Below are 5,389 nucleotides of genomic sequence, written 5' to 3'. Positions count from 1 at the left end.
TACTCGCCTACGTGATTTTCCCTTTCACACTAATTTCTGCCCTTTCTTTCATGTGCAGCTGGGCTCTCCATAGAGACCAAAGCATCTCTACTTTTTATAAGCCCAAGACCTGGAAGGCATTGCCTAGCAAATTTTCTAGCCCACAGTGCATCACAATACCCTTTGAATGATGTAAAGGGATGAAGTCCTACAACTCTGCAGTGTGCCTTTGCAGTATATCCAACACCAGGAGGCAGCTGAAATAATTGCTGGCCTCAGAGGACTGCTTTTAAAAACGAGAAGGTCTCTGCTCACTGCAGCCCAAGCAGGTAACACAGTGTATGGTTGTTACTGCCCAAATCTCTCAATGCTCTCACTTAGAGGTTGCATCACTAAGTAGCTGATTGCATTTTGAATGTTCTAGAGCTAGGAGCTCACGGTTTAAAGAAACTTTGTGGCAAACTTTTTGTAAAGCCAAGAATTCTTTGGGAAAGTGAACATTCATTTCTCTCAACTTTGAATTACTATAATAGTTTAATAGTTTTAAATATTATAATAGTTTAATAGTTTAAATTAGCTCAACATTTAAAAAAAATTAGAAATGAGGTATGCCTATATTTCATAAGGTATCTGGCTCTCTATAACACAAGGAGACCAAAGTTTAACTAAATTAGCAGGTTACTGAGTTGGCTGATTGATTGATTCATTCATTCATTCTGAAGTATGCATCAAGAACTTCTTGGACAGGGAACACTTTGCAAGACTGTGGGATAGGAGTAGGACAAAGAAACCAAAGAATGACCACCCAAACAGTACAGTTCCCAATAGTTAGGAGCTTACATTTTAGTTGAAGAGGCAAGGTGCTGCATGAAATAAAATTTCTAGAGCCTTATCCAAGGCCTGCTGCAAAGTAATCTCTCAAATATTTTCTTAAATGATAAAATGCATAAATTAATTCAGAAACCAACAAACCACATAGGAAAGGACTCAGAAAGAACCAGATGCATCGTAGAATTTGTCAGGGCTCTGGGAATTCAGAGGCAGGCAATGGACCACTTGGAACTCAGAACAGAGGCCTCGTAGGGGACTTACATAGGACTTGAACAAGGCCCTGAAGGATGAGTGGAAATTGGACTAGAGAAGAAGAAAAAGAGTATTCAGGCAGCATAATTCACAGCAGGATTGGCTAGTATGGGGGGAGAGTAGACAGATCTTCCTGACCTGGGTAGACTGGCTTCCTGAGAAAACAGAAGCAAGAGGGGACTGTCAAATAATTCAGTTACTGGGACCAGCCCGTGGCTCACTCGGGAGAGTGTGGTACTGATAACACCAAGGCCACGGGTTCGGATCCCATATAGGGATGGCCAGTTAGCTCACTGGGTGAGCGTGGTGCTGACAACACGAAGTAAAGGGTTAAGACCTCCTTATCGGTCATCTTTAAATAAATTTTAAAAAAAATTCAGTTACTGAAAATCCTCTTCTAAATATCCTGTCACCACACACATGTTGAAGGAAAGGGTTAAGACCCCCTTACCGGTCATCTTTAAATAAATTTTTAAAAAAATTCAGTTACTGAAAATCCTCTTCTAAATATCCTGTCACCACACACATGTTGAAGGCAGCTGGGAACAGAGCTGGGAGCAATTGACCCAGTTACAGAGCAGCCCTGCAGTCCACGAGGCTGCTGTCATGCTCCTAGCCAGGGTGGGTCATGTCACTTCTGACAAGCCCCCATTCCCTCACCCCATGCCTTCTCTGCACCATCAGATCACCGGGGATGAACACCCCCAATGCTACAAGCACAGATGGGAGATTAAAAATGCATCCAGAAAACCAATTGATGCAGTTGATATATCAGTTAAAATACCACTCCCTGACTATTCCAAAATTTTCCACTGACACCCTGAATTTTTCAAATCTTACTAGATAAATAACATTAGAGTCTTGGGATCCTGCCTCTGCCCCTTCTCTGAACAGATCAATTGATAACTTGCTAGTTATCTTTTTTTTTTTGGCAGCTGGTCAGTACAGGGAATCAAATCCTTGACCTTGGTGTTACAAGGCCTCTAACCACTTGCTAATTATCATTTAATTTGGGCCCACAGTTGATTAAACTTACCAGTTAATTGCTACTGGTTCCATTTGACGTTGTACTGGAAGCACCCAACCTTTGATCTAATAATATTATTTTAAATTTTCTCCTACCATAAAAATAGATGACAATTTTTAAATGTTTTTTAAACCAAGTCCTAAGACGGCCCATCTTCACAAGGAAAGTTCCTCAGATGCTTTATTTTGGAGAAAACATCCAAGTTTTCTGAAGCAAATGTGACCTATCTGCTCTTAGAGCATTTTCCTTTGGAACTCTGAAGTGGGAGAGGGGATGGTCAGCCACCCAACTGCCTGAAAGGTAAGTTGGTGCATAAGGATTCTGTTTTAGCAGAGTGTTAGTCTGTTTCAGTTGCTTATAACAAAAATGCCTGGAACTGGGTAGTTTATAAGAAAACAAAATTTATTGCTTACAGTATCAGAGGCTTGGAAGTTCAAAGTCTGGAGAACATATCTGGTGAGGGTTTTCTTTGGTGGTGGCTTTACAGCAATGCAGGGGTCTTAAATGACAGAAGATGGAGGAACAGAGAAGAGATAGTTCCTCACGCACTCTTCTTTTAAAGCCCTCAGAACCACGCCCCTGAATGGATTACTAATCCATTCATTACTGCATGGTCCTACAGTCTAATCATCTCTCCAAGGCCCCACCTTTCAAATACCATAATAGGATTTCCAACCTTCAACAGTTCAGTGGAGATTAAGTTTTGGGGGCACAGTCAACCCAAGGCAAGCAGTTCCTGTGCTTTAATTTTTATATTCACTTATGTGACCCTATCTCCACCTGACTTCATCTCCACCAGATTGTAAGCAACACGACAGCAGAATCACACTTTTTGTTAAACACTTCTCCCCTACTACTTGGCAGTGTCAGGCAAAGATAGTTGATCAATAAATATTTGCTGAATGAATCAGTGAATCACTAGCACTTCAATGGAAGGAGCTTGGGATTGGAGTCAAACAACCCAGCTGTGTAAACTTAAATGTATCTTTTAACATTTTCTAGAAATTAAGGGTAATAACAGACAACTTGCAGGATTCTTGCAATGAAAGACTGAATGAAATCACATATGTGGAACATCTGTTACATAGTAGGTGTTTGCTGACTGATTCTTTTCCATTCCCCTTCTATCGGGGTAGTTGCCCTTTTTCAAAATTGTTTTAGCTACTTTATTTCCCTTGCATTTACAAATAAAGTTTAGAATGTTTGTCTATCTACAAAACATCCTGCTGGAATTTTGATAAAATAAACCAGATCTATCTGGGGAGAATTGTTATCTTTATTATGATGAGTCCTCCAATCCATGAACATAGTATATCTCTCAGGTCTTCTTTGATTTCTTTAATCTGCATTTTCTTTCATCAGCATTTTAGCTACTTTCATTAATTAATGTTGGTTCCTAAACTGCTGAAATTAGACTCCCAGTGCATGGAAATTAAAAATTAATAAGAGAACTTTTTATTATGCTGGCGTTTAGAAGGTGAACTAAGTTAAATGAATAAAAAAATGTCCATTGCAACAAACATTCTCAAAGTTAACGTTCAATATACTGATTTCAGGAACAAATATGTAAGACTTATTTTGTCAACTTTCTCAGCAACTTTTTGGTATTATATAATATATTGTGGATTAAATTAGACTTCCACAACATACAATAACAGAGTAAAAAATCCAATAAAATCTTCCCATTCCTGGTAAAATTTCTTAGCAAACTATGAGGAAGTTTTCAGTATACAGATCCTATACATGTTTTGTTATATTTTTACATATTATCTATCTATGTATCATCTATCTATCTATTTACTTATTTATTTTAGCAGCTGGCCAGTAAGGGGATCCAAACCTTTGACCTTGGTGTTATCAGCACCACACTCTAACCAAGTGAGCTAATCCATCAGCTTAATTTTTTTAGTGATTGTAAATAGTCGTGTTTTAACCTTTGGTTCCAATTTTTTATCTATAGTATAAAAATATGATATATTTTTTTTACTTGTTGACATTGTATCCTGTAATCTTGCTAAACACACTTGTTGGTTTTAGGAGTTTATTTGTAAATTCCTTGAGATTTTCTGCATAGACAATTATGCCATTTGCAAATAGGGAAAGATTTCTTCCTTTCCTATCTGTATACTGTTTATTTCCCTTTCTTGCTTTACTTCACTGGCTAGGATTTCCAGCACTATGTTGAATAGGACTGGTGAGAATAAACATTCTTGTTTTGTTTGCAATTTTGAGAAGAGAGCATTCAGTCTTTTACCATTAAATATGATGCTAGCTGTAGATTTCTGTAGATGTACTTCATTAGGTTGAGAAAGTTCCCTCCTAGTTTGCTTTTAATTTCTGTGCACTGGAAGTCTAACCTCAGTAGTTTAGGGACAAATTAATAGAAGTGGCTAAAATCCACTAATATCCTCCAAAGAAAAAGCCATGAAGATGCCCAAGCCTTGACTCNTGGCTAAAATCCACTAATATCCTCCAAAGAAAAAGCCATGAAGATGCCCAAGCCTTGACTCATTCTTAAGAATATATTAAGAAATAAATTCCATAAAATTAAATATATTCACATAGACATTTAGCATGACCAGAATGTCCAAAATTAGGGGACTGGATTTCATAAATTATAACACATCCAGTTATCCAATAAATATTTAGTAAATGTCTATCATGTGCTATTTATTATCTTGAGACTAGTATTATAACAGTGAACAAAGCAGACCTACCTTCCTGCCCTCATGGAGATTACTTTCTATTGGGGGAGAAGGAGACAGGTATAAACAAGATACGTGAACAGATGAACATACAGTATAGCAAATGGTGATAAGTGTTTGGGAGAAAAATAAAGCATAAAATAGGGGTAAGGAGTTCAGGAGTGGGGGCAAAGCAGGTCCTATTTTAAATAGGGTGAGGGGTAGACTTCACCAAACACTGAGGAACATTAAATATTAGAATTAAGAATACTCTGTAGCCATGTGGAAACATTTTCATGATATATTGTTAAGTGAAAACCAAAGAATATAAAATGGAATACCTGCTGTGGTTTCAAATATTTAAGTATATACCTGTATGTATATATAGAATATAAAAACATGCAAACAAACACCAAGGTCAAGGGTTTGGATCCCTGTACTGGCCAGCTGCCAAAAACAAAAAGAAAATAGTCGTTTATGGATAAAATGATGAATAGTTTTAATATTATCTTATAGGCATGTTATGTTTTCAGTTTAAAAAAAGAAAAATATTCTAAGGTGTTTTAGTCCATTTTGTGTTGCTGTAACAGAAATACCTGAGACTGGGTAATTTATA

General features: G+C 37.3%; 1 protein-coding gene across 2 annotated transcripts in view; it reads left to right on the top strand.

Annotated features, from left to right (window-relative positions):
* The first annotated feature begins 206 nt into the window (after nt 1–206).
* The window catches only part of LOC103601553 (chromosome unknown open reading frame, human C1orf100), a 29,975-nt gene continuing 24,792 nt past the window's right edge, over nt 207–5,389 (top strand). For both annotated transcript variants that reach the window (XM_008585987.1, XM_008585986.1), the window contains exon 1: nt 207–308. The gene's annotated coding sequence lies outside the window, so the exon portion shown is untranslated. The remainder of the gene's footprint in view (nt 309–5,389) is intronic.

The sequence above is a fragment of the Galeopterus variegatus genome, unplaced genomic scaffold (assembly GCF_000696425.1).
Source record: "Galeopterus variegatus unplaced genomic scaffold, G_variegatus-3.0.2 Scaffold3788, whole genome shotgun sequence".
In the NCBI taxonomy this organism is placed as follows: domain Eukaryota; kingdom Metazoa; phylum Chordata; class Mammalia; order Dermoptera; family Cynocephalidae; genus Galeopterus; species Galeopterus variegatus.
This window is presented reverse-complemented; position numbering and strand designations above follow the sequence as displayed.